The 20,832-nt window shown below is 56.2% G+C and overlaps 1 protein-coding gene across 7 annotated transcripts in view; it reads left to right on the plus strand.

Annotated features, from left to right (window-relative positions):
- The first annotated feature begins 14,266 nt into the window (after positions 1–14,266).
- Positions 14,267–20,832, plus strand: part of KCNG2 (potassium voltage-gated channel modifier subfamily G member 2) — a 46,686-nt gene continuing 40,120 nt past the window's right edge. For 2 of the 7 annotated variants that reach the window (XR_013758840.1, XM_079109179.1), the window contains exon 1: positions 14,597–14,734. The gene's annotated coding sequence lies outside the window, so the exon portion shown is untranslated. Of the gene's footprint in view, positions 14,308–14,513; positions 14,735–20,832 lie in introns of those variants that run through there. The other 5 variants (XM_079109184.1, XM_079109182.1, XM_079109181.1 and 2 more) reach the window with 5 other exon arrangements.

Here is a 20,832-nt window from a genome sequence, read left to right on the forward strand (position 1 = left end):
CTGGGTGGTCTTGTCATGACTGCGTCTTGCCTAACACCTAAGAACGACACATCTTCCCAGAACCCTGTCCGCTGCTGCCTGGGCAGCTCGCTGTGGACGCCCGAGCTGGAAGAGGAAGGGGCCTGGGTGCCAGCCAGCCTGACCTGTGCATCCTCTCCCCAGCACAGCCTGCTGTGCCTCCTCATGCTGGAGGGGAGAGCTGGGTGGGCTGGGTATTTGCAGGTGAGACTTGTGTGAGAAATCTTTGTTAAATTTCTTTTTTTTTTTTTTTTTTTTTTTTTTTTTTTTTGCGGTGCTGGGGATCGAACCCAGGGCCCTGTGCTTGCAAGGCAAGCACTCTACCAACTGAGCTATCTCCCCAGCCCCTCTTTGTTAAATATTGCTGGCAGCTGATTGGTGGCCCTGCTGATCCCTGGTGGACCCCTCCACACCACGGGTGACAAGCAAGTGCAGAGAAGTAATTAGGAGCTGATGAGTTTTGTTTTTAAGTACGATGTCTTCCGTTGAATGTGGTGAATGTTAATTCTAATAATGATTGCTCTCACTGGCAGAAGCTCCCAACATTTTGACAATAGCTCTCACAGCCAGCAGGGCCAGCACACACGCCCTCCTGCCCCAGGCAGGCCAGTGAGCTCCTGACCTGTGCCGTGCTAGGCCTTGCTACAGGAGCCTGGCTCACTGCTCGGGTCCCTTTATGACCACAGAGCAGGTGTCCTCCTTTCAGAATCAAATAAAGGTGCAGCTGGGGGCACTGCAGGTACTCAATCCCAGGTCCTCGAAGTCTTGTTAAAACGGAGAGTCCAGTCTGTGGTCGCTGTGGGCTCCAGTTCTGTGTTCCCAGTGGTCCTCAGGAGCCAACGCTGCGGTCCTCAGACCTCTCTGCAGGCAACAGAGTACCCTCAACAGAAAAGAAGGACCCCGGGTGAGTCTCGGGCAGCTCCACGGCTTCCCATCCCACACTGGCCTGTGGGGACGCTCACCCCACTGCCCTACAGTCCTCATCCAGCACCAAGCTGCCCTCTGCCTTTCTTCTTGTGGGACATATTGAAATAAATATCTGGGGGTACTTCCTGGACACTCTTGCATGCACACACCTCGATCAAACCAAAAAATTCCAAGGAGATCATTATGCGAAAAGAATCCCCAGAACGTTGGCTAATGACCTAATAGGAAATAGCAAAACCAGCCAAGACAGCAATCCTTCACACCGCCAAGACTCCAGGTTCCTCAGGGCCTGTGCCACGAGACGGACCACCTGCCCCGTCAGGCACGGAGGCACGCCATAGGTGAGGCATGGGGAGCCACTGGGGTTCACCACCTCCCCACACCCCTCTCTCACCACCCTGCCAACAGGCCAGTAGCCTGGGGTGAAGAGCAGGACAAACTGCCCACGAGCTCAGCTTTCCCTGCTTCCAGGCCACTCCTGGCACATGAGGTGGCTCCGTTGCTGGCATTCCCGTGGGTGGTTTCCTGAGCACTCAGACCTCATCTCCAAGTTCTTCATTCTGCCAAAGGTACCTGTCGGGCAGCTGCCCTGGCTGTGCTCCAGTGGGAGGAGCAAGGCCTGTGGGCTGGCTTGGTGGGCCACCTGCACCCTCTGCCTCTGCGTTCATCCTCGAGGGAAGCAGCACCGTGGCACGCTACCAGGTCTGCTCCTGGGGACGGGGCCTCCCGGGTGCATCTTCTGTTGCAATGTGGAATGGCGCTGTAAAGTTCTGAGTCTGTTAGATATGGCAAGAACACCGAGTGCTAGCTCCTAACGAGGACTTCTCTCCCTCTGCTTCGGCCGCAGCTTCCTCCTGCAAGACCTGTGTTACACTTGCACCCATGGGTTGTCGCTCTTCCTTCTAAAATCAAAATTCACACTTTTATAAAGTGGCCAGAGTTCAGTTTGACAAAAACATTACGAAGCTAGCAGATTTGGTGTTTTTTCTCTCACTATCGAATGCTTCTCTAACTGCTTTGCTGCCTTGGTGTTCCTGTGCACCTGGGGGAGTCTCGGGGGCCTTCAGTCAGGGCTGTGCCTGTGTGCAAAGCTGTGGGGCCTCTTTTATTTTTGGTCCTGATAATTTCTGACTCGTAGGTGTAGAGGGGAGAGGAATTTTCCAGTCACTCCACGCCAGACGCAGGACCAGGGAACAGTTCAGTCTCCAGCCTCTGCCTTCCCACTGTGCACTCCTCCCTCGCGCTGCTCCTGGGTACGTTCCAGGACCTGTGCTGCCTTGTGTTAACTGAGGCTTGTCGACACGGTGTGCACCATCCTAGGGTACAGGACACCCTGAAGGGCCCATGGCCTGCCCTTTGGCCCCCCAATCTGTCCCATAGCAGCACAGGAGCTAGCCCGCATTGGGCCCTTAATGACTACTTGCCGAGGGACTAAACGGGCAGCAGACAAGCACAGTCTGGACGCACGTACCTCCTCAGGGTGGTGGGGGCTTGTCTCCACCCCTTGCCAGCCTCGGCAGTCCTTTTGCTCCCCCAGAGCCTAGGTTCCTGCTCCAGAGGGTCACCGTGGAGGGTGCCCCCTTGGCATTGGGTCCCTGCAGCGGCTCCACAGGCAGCAATGACCACCACTGCCCCTTCATCACATGCCAGTGCTGAGGCCAGGGAGGCCTGGGAGCCACAGGCTGCAGACGCTGCTGATGCCACCCAGTGGGTCCGGCCTGGTCATACTGGTTTAGGAGAACCCAGGCCAGCAAGACAGATCCCCCTGGGCAACATGCTGCCTGCTGGAGAGCCGCGGTCCCCAGCATGTCCCCGAGAACCCCATGGCAAGGAAATGCCCGCCATCACCTCACATTCACATCACTCAGGATGGCCCACACTGAACGAGGTCACACAGGACGCTGTCACTCATGATGTTGTCACGAGAGGGCGTCACGACAACATGGCAGGAACCCAAGTCCCTTGTCGGCTGCTCTACTCGCAGGTCCCGCAATCTGTCAGAGAAGTGCCAGGAGAGACGCGACTCAGGCACCTGAGAGCCATCCTCTGTCCACCCTGCCCAGGAGGCTCCCAGAGGAACCTTGGCCAGCCAGATGCTGGCTGTTCAGTCCTGGGAGTGGCTCCCGGTTGCCCACATGGCAGGTGCACCAGGGGCCATCCACGCTGCCCTGTTACCTCCTGCGGTGACCTAAGTGTAGAGGCCACACCTGGGTTTGCTCTCAGGTACCCTGCTGGGAAGGGGCAGAGAGAAACAAGACGGAAAGTGCTGAAAGTGGGGGCCCTGGCCAGCAGGGAGCTTGGCAGAGCCTTGTCCTGCTGCAACTGCAGTGAGGCACACGGAGGGCGTGGAGGGACGTTCCAGCCAGGCCACAGGGAAGGTGTGCCAGAAGACCACCCACACAGCAGAGGACAGCCAGGCTGCTCTGCAGCCCAGTCCTGCCCCACGGCACCTCACTCCCGGGACAGTGTGAGGGAGTCACATGCCTGGTGCAGGCCAAAGGGTTTATTCTTTTTTTTTTTTTTTTTTGTATAATTATTTATTTTCCTCCATAATTCTGCATATAGTATTATGGTCCCATAAGTTCCATCCAAAAGAATTAAGGTCACCATATTATATGTACACACATTTATAGCAGCACAATTCACAACCCCAAAATCATGGAACCAGCCTAGATGTCCATCAACAGATGAAGGGATTACAGAAATGTAGTACATATACAAAATAGTATATATTCAGCTGAAATTATGTCATTTGCAGGAAAATGAAAGGAACAGCACAGCATCATGTTAAGTTGAATAAGTCAGACACAGGAAGTCAAAGGTCACATTTTCTCTCATATGGGAAAGCTCGTGAATGGGAAAGATGGCTCATGTGGGGTGGGAGGAGATGACAGCAATCTGAGGAGGTATTCATCTAAAAAGACAATTGCTCAAATGTTCTTCCTTTTCTAGTTTCAGAGGTCTTATCCACAGAACAGCTCCACTCTGCGGGGCCGGAGTTGAGGCTGAACATCATGGTGGAAGAGTGCAGCAGAGGAAAGCAGCTCGCATCATCAGGAAGGAGAGAGAGACTTAGGTTTGTTCTGCATCCTGTGCCCACGTGTCCACAGGCAGGGGTGGGCCTCATGCTCACGGAGAGCTAGGCCACTCAGGCAGTCTGGGAGCAGGACCACCGCTCTCCCAGTCCTGGGGCCCAGACTCACCCGCCAGCTGTAACTCCTCAGAGGGACGACGGCATCACCCCAGTGAGGATCTCCACGGTGACAGGCTGTCCCCTCACTGGAGCTCAGCCATGGACGTGTGCTGCTTGGCAGATGGCCTCTGTGCTGGTCTTGGTCTCTAGGCCTCCTTAAACCACACTCGAGGCTTCCTGGCTTGTGAAGGCCCAGGCATACAGACTAACAGAATGTCCCCAGGAGCCGAGAACGGGCACGTGCCACAGGCAAGAGCTTCCTGGTGGCCAGAGCTCTCAGGGATGCCCCACACAGGATGCTGAGCTCAGAGACCTTCCTGCCTGCCTGGGATCCAGCAGGTCTGGTTTGCAGCCACAGATTGAAGGGGACCAGGTGGAGTCAGCTGTCTGCTGGCTAGGAGCACTTGCAGCTCCTGGGCTGGGCTGGGCTGGCGTGTTGGAAGCAGATGTTGTTGCCATGGTTTCTCCCCAAATATAAGAGCCTATTGTAATATAGACTGCGCTCTCAGGTCACATGCTGTGCATGCGTGCACAGTCATGTGTGTGTGCACACACGCACACAAAGCCTGAGCCAGGCCTGCCTGTTGCCTCTGAGATGTGCTGGGCTGGGGATCTGCAGGCTGCAAGAGGAGCCCAGTTTGCAGTGTGGGCCAGCAGGGAGTTGGAGCAGGGAGGACGCCCCTGGGGGTGTGCTCTGCGAAGCAGAAATGGCTGCACCAGGGCTGACCACTGACCTCCACAGGAAGGGCAGGCTGTGCACTGTGCCCCAGGGAGCATCCAGCCCTACTCCCAGGTCAGCACGTGGCTGAAGCAGCACCTTTATTCGGGAGTAGCTGGTGCACAGGATCTCAGACCCCCGCCTCCCTGTCAGTGTTCAGGCTCATCAAGGCTTGGACGTGGACTGACCCAACAGTGGGTCACCCAGCTCCACAATCGGCCAGAAAGCAGTCAGGCTAGACCAGGCATGGACACTGCTGGCCCTGGCCTCCTGTCTCAGTGGGCAGGAAGCTGGAGAAGGAGCCTGAGTTCAGATTCCTCATGAGTGGTTGCTTCATAGATGGGCACCTGCAGGAGAAGAGCATTGGCCACAAGTGGTGTCCCCGGCACTCGCTGAGATAGCAAGCAAAGGGATCACGGAGTCCCTGCAAAGTCGGGCATGTTGGCAGTGTCCTCAGACACAGGCCAGAACCTCCATAAACCCAGCAGGAGCAGGGGAAGGCCCGTGGAGAGACTTGGGGAGCCCAGCAGCAGGAGAGGAGTGGGCAGTGCTCTGTGATGATGGTGGGCAGACAGCCCCACGTCCTCCCTCCCCTTCTTCTGCTCCACCCAAAGGACAGTCCAGAGAAGCTGCTGCTCCTGGATCCGCACCTACCCCATGTCCACAGACCACTGGGGCCTCCTTTTCTGGCTCCCTGCATGCAACAGACACAGCCCCAACCTGGAGGAGGGGGACACTGGACCCCTGAGCATGGCCTAAGGGGTCCATCGTGACAGACATGTCCACCTGCATGGTCACACCCCTGCCTGGAATGTGTCTCCACAACAGCAGCAGCACTGTGGGTAGAAGTTATCTTACGAGGGGGAGATTGGCCGATGGTGCCCAGGGGCCAGGCATACAGACCATGCTTCCATTGCTGTGACTTGCCGTGTCCACTTGATGTGAAGTGTAGGCGTCCCAGGCGAGCTGGCTGATGCTCTGTGGAGCTGTGACCAGGTGAAGGGCAGCAGGAAGAGAAGCCAGCAGGCCAGGCTGCTGGGGCTGCACCCGGCCTCCCTGACCCGATGGCAGGTTCTCCAAGGAGTGTGGCTGGCAACCTACTGGCCACGTCCTTCCAGATGGGGGCTCACACAGCGCTGAGTCTAGCTCCGGGCCTCACAGCTCACAGGCGTGAGGAAGAACTCATGTGGATTCAAACCACAGTCACGCGTTGATCAGAGTGTTGGCAGACAGGTCAGAACTGCTGAGCTGCTAGGCTGGAAGGAGACACGCGCTGCCGGATCGGCTCCCGAGGCTCAGGATTTGGAGGACGATCAGAGCAGCCTGGTGGAGCCATGCAGCCCCTGGGCAAGCGTGCTCTGGCCTCCTGCTCCCTGTCAGGACCACGTTTCCTTCACCACAGCAAACAGACCTCGAACACCGAACACACTGCAGGACGTGGCCTTCCCTCAGAGCTCCTAGGGATGCTGCCACGCTTTCTCACCGGTGAAAGGAGAGCAGGGCCAGAGGCTCCCAGTGCAAGTTTCATGTCAGCTCCAGAACCAATTTCCATTTCTCTCATAGAGACCTCGGGTACGGACCCTGCACACTGTAGTGCCCTCGCTCCCAGGGCACCAGTGTGCCCCAACCCCACAGCACACGGCAGGTCAGAGAACGACCCATCCCTACTGTCCGGAGTGAGGCTGAGAGCGCACAGGGCACTGAATTGTCACATGTGCCATGCAGTCCTGGACCAAGGACGTGGACTCCAGGCCACCCTGAGCCCCTGGCCCCTCCCAGGACCCGCACACATGGAACCACCGCAGAGCCTCTGCTGCCCAGTCTGGAAGACCCCTGGGGTCCTTCCTTTCTCTCCTCTCTGCTTCCTGGCATCCTTTAGTGAACAGCTTTCCTCGGCTGGTCCTTCCCCCATGATGTGCTGCCTCAGCTTGGACCCAAAGCAATGGAGCCAGCCATCTTGGACAGAGACCTCTGAAACCATGAATCAATAAACTTTCCCTCTTCCAAGCTGTTCTTGCTGAGTATTTTGGTCACAGCAGTGGAAAAGCTAACTAAAACAGAAATTCGTACTGAGATGTGGAGTCCTTTTTGTAACCAACCTGACCATGTGCTTCAGAAACATCTGGAGCTAGGTGGAGGGAGGAATTTTGAAAAGTTTAGAGATGCAAGCAGGAAAAGTTTTAGAATTTGTAAGCAGAGTTTAATGGGTAATTCTGGTGGAAACTGAGACCAGAATGCCAATAGGATTGTGGACATTAAATACTCATGCCAGGTGCAGTACACAGGCCTATAATCCTAGTGGCTCAGGAGGCTAAGGCAGGAGGATTGCAAATCCAAAGCCAGCCTCAGCAACTTGTACAATCCTAAGCAACTTAGTGAGACCCTGTGTCAAAACAAAAAGTAAAAACAGGCTAGGAATGGGCTCAGTGGTAAAGGGTCCTTGGGTTCAATCCTTGGTTCAGAAAACCAAAAAGGGCGGGGGAGGCTCATGAGGTTTCAGAGAGAAATGAGTACTTTGTTTGGAATGGACTCTATTGGGAACTGAACTAGTGATCACTCATGTTTTCTTCTGGCAAAGAACTTGACTCCATTTCTCCTATGCCCTGAGAATTTGTGTGAGGCCGAATTTAAAGGTGATGAACTAATTACTCTAGCCAAGGAAATGTCAAGGCAGCAAAGCACTCAGTTAATGGCATGGATATTGCTGACACTTTTTAGTCAGGTTTACTGTGAGAATTGGGATAGAGAGCAGAGCTAAAGGATTTTTTTTTAATTGCAGTTTGGTCAGAAAAGTGCATGTAAAGTTGAGGCCAAGGAAAGTGAGCTTGTTGAAGAGATTACAGCCTCTAAAAAGATGCTAATTACTTTGCACAGAGACAATAGGAAAGTTGGCTTGAGGGCTCTCAGGAATTTGCAAGACCACGTCTACTACTGGCTCCGGGATACAGAAAATAAAATTTAATTGACAAGAGATCATAGGGGTGCCCTGCTACTCAGGGGTGCCCAGGAAGTCGATTCATCATAGAGTCATATGGGCACTAGAGGCCACTGCAGCTTTGATCCCAGGGGCAGCAGACCTTGGTATCATCCACATGGTTGTACAGGAATGCAGGATGCTCGAGTTAAGGGGTCATGGAGGCTTCCACCAAGATTTCAAAGGAAGGCCTGGAAGACCAGGCAACGTGTACCAGGGTTGGAGTCCCTGCAGGTTTCCCCTGAGAGAGCAATGCATGAAACTGTGAAGGTGAAGTGAAGCTGGAATGGAGTCTCCAGGAATTAAGAGACGATAGTGACGCTGTCTTCTGAGAAGAGCTGCTGGCTGTGAAGACAGCCAGGTTAAAAGAGTCCATATGCACTGCAACTGGCAATACCTACAGGGTGAGGCTGCCCAAGCCCTTTGAGACCTACGCCTTGCAGCCAGTGTCCATGCTGTATGCAGAGTCACAGGTGGAGTTAAGGGAGCTGTTTGCCAGTAGGGTTTCAGTCTTGCTTTGGCCCCATTCCTCTTTATATGCCCCTATTCCTCCCTTTTGGAATGGGAATGTTTACTCTCTGCCACTGTGTATTGGATATATGTAATTTGCTTTTTATTTTTATAGGGATTCACAGCTAAGAGTTTGTCTTGAGTCTCAGAGAGACTTTGAACTTGAACATTTGAGGAAAAGCTGAAACTGTTAAGACTGTGTAGACTCTTGGAGATGAACTAAATGCATTTTGCACTGTGAGATGGACATGATCTTTTGGAGACCGGGGGTGGAATGTTATGGTTTAATATAAGGTGTCCCTCACAAGTCTCTTGTGTTGATGCAGGAATGTTCACAGGGGAAATGATTGGATTGTGAGAGCTGTAACCTCATCAGTCCATCCTAGTCTGAATGGACAAGCTGGGTGGTGACTGCGGGCAGATGGGGTGTGGCTGGAGGAGGTGGGTCACTGGGGGCTGCCCTGGGAGGGTGCATCTTCCCTGAATTCCTTTCTCTCTGTCCCCCCACCTCCATTCTGACTCCACCATGAGCAGAGAGCTCTTCCTGACTGGGCCCTTCCACCATTATGTGCTGCCTCACCCTGGGCCCAGAACTATGGGATCAGTGGTCTGTGGACTGAGACCCTGACCCCCAAATGGACTTTCCTCCTGAGCTGCTCTTGTGTGGTATAGAGAAGCCACACAGCACCCTTTGTGTGTGGTACATTCAGCCTTTTGTGGTTATCAATGTCCCACAATTCTTGGTAGAAAATGTGGAAATGCAGAAAAGTAACAGATTCTTAAAAGGAGCTGCCTGCAGCAAGCTCAAGACCCTGTCCTTAGACTGGACCCATGTGTTCTGCCCTCTCCATTGGTGCGTTGTAAGCACACGGGGTGGTGGAACTCCAGATGCCATGTTCACGATTCCTTCCCCATGCCCTACCCATCCTCCCCACTCCGGCCCAGTCTACGCACTGTGTTCTACTGGCCCCCCTCGGTCATCACTGTCATAGACTTAGATGTGTTGAAAGGTGAACCAAGGTGCAATTGAACTGTGAAGAGCTCATTTAAGCAAACAGGGATTGATGGGTCGGGAAGCTCCCAGCCAGGAGGGGTCCAGAGCCCTGAGGCTGTCACAGGACACACACAGGCAAAGGCAAGCCAGCATTCACCTGGCTAGCTGCATGGCGGCTCCATTGGCGGTCCTGCTGCAGAGCACTGGACACAGCACCTGAGCCTGCAGCTGCTCCAGGGGCTGTGCTTGCATTCTGCTTTCCTTCTGCAGCCCTGGCCTAGAGGAGCAGCAGTGAGGTGTGCTCAAGTCTGCACATGGAGCCAGTGGCCACCTGGGAGGCCTGGCTGTGGGCTGCAGGCAGCTGAAGGCCAGTCTCTGTTTAGTGCCTATTCCCAGACGTCCAGGTGCTTCCTCTCTGGTTTCCTTTAAATTTGCAATCCTCTTCCAGATCTTAAACCATGATTTCCATTTCTTGGCCACTTCTCAGAACAAGAGAATATGTTCCACCTTGTTGTTGGCATCAGCTCTCTTGTGACACAGCTGGACGCTGTGTGCATTGCCATTTATAGTGGACAGTTCCGTGGCTCTTGCCAGTTTGCAGTGTCATTGCCGCTCAGGAAGTCTGCCACCTGCAGGAAGCCGCACCCAGTAGCTCAGACCTGGCTTTCTGCCTAGTGGGAGGCCGCGCATCCCCTCTGAGGGTGTGGAGCTGGGCCTGGTCTGCTTGGTCACTGCACTCTTCAGCATGTCCACCTGCTGGCTTCTTTTCTGGCGTGGCCCCCCTTGCTGGCTTCTTTTCTGGTGTGGTTTGTGGAAGATAGAGGCCCACCTCTGCCTGATGCTGAGGCAAAGGAGCGGCTCTCACAGGTCTCCACCTTCCCACAGCCAGCCTCGCCTGGCTCCTTCAGGCTCCTTCCAGGTTTCTTTCTCCAGTTTGAGGCATTTTACATCATTTGCCTTCGGGCTACAGCGCTTGGGCCAGCCACCCTGCCTCCTGATCTGCTCTGCACTCTGCAGCACTCCCTTGGCAGGGAGTGGGCTTTCTGAGACTTCTGAAGCCTCCGCCTTGGCTCACCACTCTCAATCCTCAATCCTCTTTCTGAAGCCCCCAACTGCTTGTCTACCTCATTGCGTCTCCTCCAAGCTGAGCCCTAAGGAAAGCAGTTCATCAACACAGGGACACCTGCATGCCCAGTGTCTTGCCCAGCTGAACACAGTCTTGACACGGTGGAGGCTGCGCTGACCTCCTTACACCGACCCGTGGAGCGGAGATGCGGCCAGCACTCCATGTGTGCAGCAGGTATGCTGCTGAAACTCCCGCAGGCTTGGCTCTGAGGAGCATCCAGGCGTGCATGCAACCTCCTGCTGGGCTTTCTGGTGAAGGTGCTCTGCAGACCCAGTCTGACAGAGCTAGCTGTGCACTCAGCTGTTGGCAGTGGTTTTCCTGCCCAGGGGCGTGGGGAGAGGAACCCGTGTTCTTCGGTCACTGGGGTGGGCAAGCATCCCTGTGTGGTTTCAGTCCAGTCTGCAAACTTCGAAAGTGTCCTAGTGGATGGGTCACGTGACACCTCTGTCGTGGCTCCTGTCAGTCTGAAGTGTTGGTCCAGGAAGCACAATGCCTCTTCTGAAGCATATCAGCACTTGTTGAGTATCACAGACTACATCTACTTCAGGGCTTTCCACGGACAATATACCGGACGTGTTTCAGCAATATGCTACTTACTTACAGTGAAGAGAGGTCCGATGGCTGTGAAGGCGTTCATGACCCAAGAGTCGGAGCAAACATCCATCCCTTCAATGGCAGTGTCTCTAAAGCAGGGCACTAGGTGCTGGGTGGGATTCTGTCTAAACACCTCTCCCAGGGACGCTGGAGCCCAGGAAAGACTGAAAACTTTTGGTGAAGGGCGGAGATCAGTGGTCTCCTGATGCTGCCTTGCATGCAAACAGAGCGCACCCAGACAGCTCCCGTGGGACGTGCGGGTGCAGAGGGCCTGTTACCTCCCCTCTGTTCCACGAGTTCACAAACGTTCCGCCAAGGGCTTGTGTACAGGCAAAAGCGTTTTGAGCAGCGTAGCCTCCTGAGACAGAACCAGCACAAAAGGGAAGGCGTGGCCCAGACAAGGACTGATACCCAGGAAAGTCGCGAGGCGCCCCTTCCGCCCTGCCCGCGCCTGATTCCCGAGTCTGACAGCCCCTGCTCTCTGGCCTCCTCCTGCACCTGCTGCCGGACTTCAATTCCAGTGGCATCGGAAATACAAAGTGCAAGACATCTCAAATCCAGAAGCAAAGGAGCAAAAACAACAGGGAACAAGACCCATGAGGAAGAGAAGGGGCTTGGAAAGGAGAGGTACAGAGAGAAGGAGCACAGCTGGGGTTCGCGCTGGCCGCCATGGAGAATCAGGCACAGACGGCCGGGTCAGGGGAGAGGACACGGTTCCAAGAGTGCCATCGGAGTGTCACAGTGCCCTCCAATGCCACCCAGGGGTCCTCGGGCGGGACAATGACCTCCCCAGACAGGTCCTAGATCCTGTGCTCCAAGATTCGTGGCAGGCAGCCTTCAACATCCCTGAAACATCCTGATGGCTCTGTGCTCCCTAAGCCCCTAACATGGTGGCAGTAACTGGGTCATTCACCACGGGTCAGCTAAGCCCTGGAACTGACTCATTCGGCGATCAATCCAAAGCAGGCTGGCCTTGCCATTGTTCCCAGCCTATACACAGGGACCCCGAAGCAGGGAGTGAGGAACTTGGTCACAGACTCTGCCCATCCCTGCCAAGAACTCGCCCTGCACTGATCCCAAGAAGAAAGCAGTGGAAATTAGACCCAGGCTGAAGAAGCCAGTTAATCAGAGCACGTTAGATCACAGTTGCTGTCCTCGTGTGGGTGTGCAATATCGCTAGACCTACCAGTTCACATCTGATTTTATTCAATTTCAGAAATACTTAACAGAGAGCCTCCAAACACGATGGGAAATGTCAAGTGAGCAGAACAGCACAGATGGGAGGCAGATCCGAGCCTGGCGTCACACCCGGGCCCACAAATGTTGGTTCCGAGACCATAGCAGCCTTGTGGTGCCCGACTGGAGTGCGGGTACTTCTTGCGAAATGCAGCCCACGTCGGTGCTGGATGGCCAGCTCAGTGCCCCATGTTCCAGTGGTGGAGAAGTGAAAGAGGAGCAGAGCATAGTTGGGATTCTGGAACACCAGAAAGGATCACTAAAGTGGTTAGTAAAAACTGACAAAATGAAGTTAACAAGAACTAACTGTAACAGTAGCATGTAGATTTTCTTGAATTTTTTTTTTTTTTTTTTTTTTGGTGGTGAATAGACATAATACCTTTATTTATTTATTTTTTTTTGTGGTGCTGAGGATTGAACCCAGTGCTTCACACATGTTAGGCAAGCCCCCTACCACTGAGCCACAACCACAGCCCTGCATGTAGATTTTAAAGAAATAACAAAATTTGTGGGTCAGAGAAAAAAAATCCTAAGAGCTGCACAAACAGATCTGGAGATCAATCTACCAAAGCCAGGTCACTCACAAATGTGCCCGAGAACAGAGGAGGACAACCAAACCCCTGGCTGGATAAACAGGTCCAGGAGTCTGCCGAGGGTGGGGTGAAAGACATGGCGCAGGGCCACAGGACCCAGGGCCTGGCACAGGTGCCGTCTGAACAGACAGCCAGCGTGGGACAGGTGGGGATGGCCCCCAGGAAGAAGAAGACAGGTGTGGGGGCCTGTGGTCTCAGTGCTCAGGGACCACGCACAGTCCCTGACACCTGGCACGCTCGGAGCTCCCCACGGGCTCCCTTGTTCATCTGCGTATTTTCTTGTCAGAGGGTCCCAGCCCACTCTACCTCTGCAGCCAGGCTGTCCACAGGGTCCAGGAGCACAGCCCTGTGAGGCAGATCTGCTGACCCAACAGCACATCCCCTGCCCAGAAATGGTCACGTCCCCTGGGAGACAGTGACCTTTCGGGGACAGTGGCCCTGGCCTCTGGATTGCTACGTTCAGTGAATGATTCCAGAGATGAAGTCTCCTTCCCCAGCCTGGTGCTGGGCAGAAAGTCTCCATCTCTGTATGCAGTAGTGACACAGGTGCCACCAGGGCTTCTGTGTGCCCAGGGTCCCCCCACAGGTCGCCTGGGACTGGACAGCAGGCATGTCCTACACAGCCAGCCTCTCCAGACCCACTCACAGCCACGTCCTCCCCTGGGCTTCTGGCACTGTCCACTGCCCTGGCGTACTTCAGGGGTACTGCTAGTGCCTCTGGAAAGGCCCCTGGGTGAGTTGCAAGTGTGAGCACCTGGGTGTGTGAGTGCCTGAGTGTATGACTGTGCCTGGATGTGTGTCCGTGTGAGCACCTGAGCATGCGTATGCACGGCCGTGTGCATGCCTGAGTGTGAGTGTGCCTGGGCTGAGTATGCAGGTGCATGTGCTGGGTTATATGAGTGCGTGCGTGCGTGTGTGTGTGACTACCTGTGTGCCCGGGCTTACGCCTATGCAAGTGAGTGTGAGAGCCTGAGGTGTGTATATGCCTGGGCGTGTCTGAGCACGTGTGTGATATTGTGGTTATGAGTGTGAGCGTGAGCACTGAGTGTGAGCCTACGTGTGTGGGTGTGAGAGCTGGTGTGCATGTGTGTGTGCCCATGCGCGATGCTGTGGGTGCACAAGAGCCTGTGTCTGTGTTCGTGTACGTGCACATGCCCACGTCCCGGAATGGTCCTGCAAGCGCTGTGCCGGGCGGCTGGCCTCAAGCTCCCAGAGCCTCGGGGCTCCATGCTGCTCCGGGTGGCTCTGGGCGCCTCTGGGTCTCCCCAGACCCCGCTGGGCGCGAGAGGGCGCCGCGCCACCGCGGGCGGGACCCGCGGGCCGAGGGGCAGGGCGGTGCCAGACTCGGGCTGCGGGCTCGCCGACGCCGCGCTCCGCCCAGAGGAATCGCGGGCAGGCGCGCGCAGCCGGCAGCCAGCCCCGAGGTAAAGTTGCGCGCTCCGTGGAGCCGCGGTCTACCCCGCGGGTCCGGGAGCCAGGGCGGGGATGGGGGCGCCGGCGCCTGTCCGCGGGCTGCCGCTGCCGGGTGTGAGCACTTCGGGCTTGGGCGGCGCGACGCGGAGGGGCGCGGGAGCCCGGGAAGGACGCTTGGGGGGGCGGGGCGGGCTGCACGGGCGCCGCCCCCGCCCCACGCGCCCCAGCCCTGGAGACGCGCGGGCCCGGCCGCGTCGTGCGCTTTCATGGAGGTCCGGGCAACCGCAGGAGCCTGGATCCTGCACCTGCCCGGTCTGCCAGCATCCGTCCTGCCGGATCCTGGGTGAGAGAAAGAGGGCACTGACAGAGGGCCCGCGACTGGGACAGGGGTCCCCTGGGTGAGAACAGGGCTCTCCCCTGCCCTGCCAGTCTTGGAAGGTGAGCGCACCTGGCTCCCGCGAAGATGGGGGACGTGGGCGAACTTGTGACGCTCACGCGCCTTCCTGGCCAGAAAGGTGGTGAGGCGATCGCCCCCACGGCCAGCTTACCAGCACAGGCGCGTGCACGCGTCTCACGCGCGCACGCGGACGCCCTCCCACCCGGCCTTCTCCGACCCGCCGCGCGGTCTGGGTTTGGGGAGGGTCCCTGCTTCAGCAGCAGGGAGTTCTGCAAACTCGCAGCCTAAGCGTGCGCTGCGCCTTCCGGGTTGAGGCAGGACCAAATGGGGCGCTGCAGCTGGGGCGCTGGCAGCGCCTGCGGTTCCTACAGTGGCCCCAGGGGGCGAGGACTGTTGGGCGTTGAGGAGGTCCAGACCTCGGCGGGCAGTGCGGGAGTTGAATTGGTCTCCTCTGGGTCTCTACTGCTCCCCCAAGGTCCTCAAGTGCCCGGGGTCGCGGGGTAGGGGGCGTCCTCGCACCTGCGCGTGTTTGCGCTCCAGTGTGGTGGCTCCAGAGGTCCCTTCCCAGTCCACCTGGCTCCTGCCATGCAGGTTTCCGACCCTCGCAACTTTGCCCCCATAGGCAGCGCGGCGGTGGCGGCTTGTCCTCGGGACCCCCTTGGCCCTTTGTCCAACGTGGCTTTCCCTGACTCTTCTGGGCCCCCAGCCTTTTCGAGGAAGTCCTCCCCTGGCCTGAGCCTCCTCAGTCCTCTGCATTTACCTTTGACTGCCCTTGTCAGGTTGTAAATAATGGATCTTGATGCAGTTGGGAAGTCTTGCAGCAGTTCCAAGCGGGTCACCCCTCAGCCCAACCCTTGGGTCAGAGGGCAAACCCTGGGGCAGTGCTGGTGGGGGCGCTGGGAATCACCTTGAGCAGTTTTCTTCTCTACTGAGAAATCTGGCAGTCTACCAGCTCCTGTCTATGAAAGCAGAGAGGACTCTCCTCCTGGCCCCTACCTCCCCTCAGGCTGCAGGGCTGAGCTCCGGGCCTCCTTCCTGTCCTCAGTGGGGTGGAATTGCTCATTCCCTTGAACTATGAATTTGTATCACGTGACGGGTCAAAATCCACTTGACTGTCGGTCCTGGTTGGGTGCCAGCCTCAGAGATGTGGGTGTGTTGTGCTGTCCAGAGGTGACGTTGTTGCTGTCTTGCTGGGGAGGGGAAACAGCTTTCAGGTCTTTCTAAGGCTGGTGCCAATACATACATTCCACTTTGCAAACTTTTGATACCTTGAGATTTCCATGATTTAAGAAACAATTGTGTATATTTGTGGAGACACAGGAAGGAAGAAGGGTCCCAGCTCCTGGCTGCCAGAGTGGGCTGTGTGGTTTTCCCTTTTCAGTGCCTGATAGAGTCCTGCATGGACCAGCTGCTCGAAAATGTGTGTGGGCTGATTGTTTGAATTATAATTAAGAATTTCTGCCCAGGATATGGCTGGGAGCGCATTATCATGATTACAGGTATATGTGCATGGTTAATAGGTCTTGTGGAGCACAGGTTGGTGGGAAATGATAAAATGTGGGGTTTGCCCTGGAGAGTACCATCCTGGGGTCCTCAGCCTCTGTAGAGGATGAGCATATCTGGCAGTCAGTCTTCCTGTCTCCTGGTCCAGAATGGTGTTCCAGGAGAAGTATGTCTCCCAGGCACCAGGAGGGCAGGAGAGCCAGGGGGCTGTTTGGAGTGGGAGGTGCTGGTGACTCTGGCAGGCCTGTGCGGATGTGTGGGGGAAGCTTGAGGGGAAGCAGATGGGCGGCACAGGGAGGTGTGGGGCAGGATAGGGCAGACCTGAACAAGGATGGCCCAGGGCTCCAGGGGGCCACACAGGTCTGGATATCTGAGTATCTGATGGTAATTTCATGGGAAGTGGAGATATCTAGGGGTCTGATCTGTCTAGGAGTGATCTTTGGTAATGGAGGGGCTCCCATGTGCTGAGGTCAAGTGTCTGTCCTCAGGGGTCCTGCTATCCACTGTGAGGAGTGCTCAGACCGGCAGCCAAAGTACCAAGGGCCAGAGTCCACCCCTGGGGTTGGACCCTGCACATGTGCCTCATGCGTGGGAGTACTCAGGTCCCTTCTGGTATCCAAGAAACTCCAATCTCTCTCACAGTCTGGTTATCTCCATGGAAGAATCCAGCAGTTCCCTTTCACAGTGAAGCTAAGATAGACCAGGGAGGTAAGCTGGCCCTTTTCCTGCTGGGCATCTCACTGCAGGCACTTGTGGTCTACCAGATGGGTCTGAGCACTCCCGGGATGCCACTTAAGAAGCGGTGTAACCTGCCTGGGGGCAGGCGTAGGTCGTGGGCCTTGGTGGCCACAATGTGAGCAGATTGTCAGCTGTGTGTGCATTCTGACCCACGTCAGATGAGAAATGCGCACTGCGAGATGTCTTGGTGCTCTCAGTTTCAGAGGAGAAACTTTTTATCAGAACAAAGTAAAATCAGTAATACACTTACTAAAAAGAAAGCATCCAGTATTTAAGTTTGATGGTGAGTTTAGAAAAAGGCCAATGGAAATGTACGATAGTAACGGAAGACCCCATGTTGCTTCATTCCACAAGGGAGAGCCCATCTGCTGTGCAGGCCAAGGCCCTGGCCCCTGGGCCCCTAGGCACAGGCACAGCAGGTTCTTCCCTCCTGCCTGTTGGAATCCAGCTCTTAATTTAGTGCCGCTCTTCCTCCACGGCCCCCTGTGAGCTGCACCTGCTGGGAACTGCTGCTCCGGTGAGGAGGGACCAGGACACTGCTGGGACCAGCAGCCTGGGCAGCACTTTCCAGAGCTTAATGACCCTCCTGGTTATTTTTAACCTTCTCAGATATTTAGATGACGGAGTTTGAATGAGAGGTTAGTCTTGGCGGTGCCGGACATGTGAGAGCAAAGGCTAGAATTCAGGGGCCAGGTGAAGCATCAGAAATTGCTCTGATCTGAATATGGCAGAATTTTTACTAAATTGCAGCCTGGCAGACAAATATGGTTCTGTAGAGGTGGCAGGTACTCTCTTGGTGTGCCTGACCCTCAGCTCCAGGCATCGTGGGCTCCAGGCTGGCCCGCCTCCCGCCTGTGGACCTCAAGGGGCTCTGAGCCAATCAGGGCCACCAGGTGTGGCAAACCCATGAGCAGCGCTGAGCGCAGGCCCCAGACAGCCCTCAGGGTCCCGCTGCGTGGTGGGAACTGAGGAGTGAACGCAGGTCCTGCCCTGGGCTCCACCTGTGAGGCTCTGAACACAGAGCCTCGCTGAGGCCCTGCAGAGCTTGAGCACCTCTAACGTGGACATCTTTACAGACAAACCTGTGAGGTGCTCGGTTTGATGAAGAACATGGGGATGTGGACTCCCTGGTAGGGTGCTAGTGCCCTGAGCTCCTCACCATGCTGTGCACCCCACGTTGCTGCCAGGCCAGTCCTGGCCAAGAGCTGTGCGTGTGTGCAGGCCCAGCAGGCTCCTGCAGGACCCTTCCTCTGCCCTGGGCCAGGCCGTGCCCACTTCCCTCGCATACTTCAGGACGTTACTGCCTGATCCCTCAGGCATGCCTCCTGTCACGGGCCCATCTTCCTGTGGTGACCTTGGGGCTTGTCACATGGCTTGCGTGGGTGTCACGGTGACCGTGTGCCTGCCTTCTGCCATGCAGCCTGCTGCAAGCCTGATGTCAGCTGCTGATGTCATCAGGCCACGTGTGTGTGGCAGCCCGGCAAGAGGAAGTCAAGCTTGCAGACATTTCCAGTTATTTAACATGGGCAGGATTCTCTTCTGGGAGTGATTCATTAGAATTAGAAAAATTCAGCCAAGCAAAGTGGCGCAGACCTGTAATTCCAGTGGCTGGGGAGGCTGAGGCAGGAGGATTGAGAGTTCAAAGCCAGCCTCAACAATGGGGAGGCACTAAGGAACTCAGTGAGACCCTGTCTCTAAATAAAATACAAAGTAGGATTGGGCGTGTGGCTCAGTGGTTGAGTGTCCCTGAGTTCAATCCCTGGCACCCCCTACACACACAAAAAAAGAATTAGAAAAATACCTCGACTTCTAAAATCCAGAGTCTTTGAGGGCTAATGCAAGCACACACACACTTGGTGTGCCAGGCTGGCACCTTTCCATCAGCCAGCAGGTGGTGAAGAGACCAGAGTGAAGACCCAGGAGGTCAGGTGGGTCTGAGCTGGGCAGGCGGTGTTGGGGTTTCTTCATGACCCCAGTCTCAGTGTGACAGTGGAACATAGGTGCAGCAGCCTCTCCTTACTATAAGAATGTACCGGGTCTGGGGTTGTGGCTGGGTGGTAGAGTGCTAACCACCCATGAGGGCCTAGGTTTGATCCTGAGCACCACATAAAAATAAAAAAATAAAGGTATTGTGTCCATCTAAATATATATATAAAGAAAATACCTGGGACAGGATGATTTTTAAAGAGAAAGTTATTTGGGCTCATGGTTGGAGTCTGGGAGTCCAAGCAGGAGGTTGCAGGGTGAGGGCCTCCTGGGCTTCATCCCTGGCAGGACCCCGTGTGTGTCCCTGTCAGTCAGGGCCTGCTGGCTCTGCTGTGATTCACCAGGAGCCATCAGGGACTCCACCGCAGTGACGGCCTTCCTGACCCGCTCCCTCCCCAGAGGCCCCAGCCCTAAGCACTGGTGTTCACCCTCTGATGAGTTAAAGGGGACTTCGTCCCATCTTATCACTTCCGGGGGACCCCCCAAGCACCAGCGTCACAGGCACACATGACCTTGGGGATTGATCTGCAGCTGCACAGACCTTGGCAGAGGCCACTGGAGTGAGCCACCTGGTGGGAGAGCTAGGTCCCCGGGCAGGTTCTGCCATCGTGGGCCTCATCTCACGTCAAGTGGACGCTGGCTGCTTGTGCTGGCCAGGAGGCTCTCGGGGACCACTGTGTGGTCCCAGGAGGCTTCTGCCGCTCTGGGCCTGTCGCAGGTCTCAGGGTGGGTAGATCAGCTGCTCACTGAACAGCACCTGGGCAGGATGTTCCCCAGGCACGGCCACCTGGCTCCTGGTTGGGCGCCCAAGCAAGGGCTGTTCTGGGCCCTTCCCACTCCTGCCAGGCCTGGGCAGGAGCGCACTCCCAATGGGACTCGAGATCCACCGCGCATGGCGACTTATAGAGCAGGGTGGGTGGAGCCGGCACTTGACTGGAGGAAGCTTGGTCCTCTGTGTCCTAGCACAGCACAGCCGCTGTGTGGGAAGTGCATCTGGCTCGCTGTTGCCTTTGAGCATTGCTTTCAGACATGCGTCGGCCCCTCCCAGGACAAAATCAGGAGCCGGGGCGAATGCCGCCCCTGGAATAATCAATAAGGGGGAACTGCACCCTTCTAGGCAGTCCCAGATCAGTGCCCAAAGCCGCACGTCCAAGGCTAGAATCAGAAGTCCTGGGGGGAAGACTGGCCACATCCCTCACCCTCCTCTTGGCACCAGACTCTGGCCACGTCCCTCACCCTCCTCTTGGAACCAGACTCTGGCCACGTCCCTCACCCTCCTCTTGGAACCAGACTCTGGCCACGTCCCTCACCTCCTCTTGGAACCAGACTCTGGCCACGTCCCTCACCTCCTCTTGGCACCAGACTCTGGCCACGTCCCTCACCTCCTCTTGGCTCCAGACTCTGGCCATGTCCCTCACCTCCTCTTGGCACCAGACTCTGGCCACGTCCCTCACCTCCTCTTGGCACCAGACTCTGGCCACGTCCCTCACCCTCCTCTTGGCTCCAGACTCTGGCCACTGCCCCTCACCCTCCTCTTGGAACCAGACTCTGGCCACGTCCCTCACCCTCCTCTTGGCACCAGACTCTGGCCACGTCCCTCACCTCCTCTTGGAACCAGACTCTGACCACTGCCCCTCACCCTCCTCTTGGAACCAGACTCTGGCCACTGCCCCTCACCCTCCTCTTGGAACCAGACTCTGGCCACGTCCCTCACCCTCCTCTTGGAACCAGACTTCGATTTGTGCAGGCTTTGGGAACACTTCCTCCTCTTTGATGTGTGAAGGTAAGAACTGAGCCGGACCCTGGCTCCCTGGATGGCTCAGGCCTTGGAGCTAGGAACCTGGGGTGCAGGGCGGACGCAGTCAGGGCTGCTCGCTGCCCTTATGCTGTGTGGGGCCCTTTTCAGGCTCAG

This window comes from Sciurus vulgaris (assembly GCF_902686455.1).
Source record: "Sciurus vulgaris genome assembly, chromosome: 13".
Taxonomy (NCBI): Eukaryota; Metazoa; Chordata; class Mammalia; order Rodentia; family Sciuridae; genus Sciurus; species Sciurus vulgaris.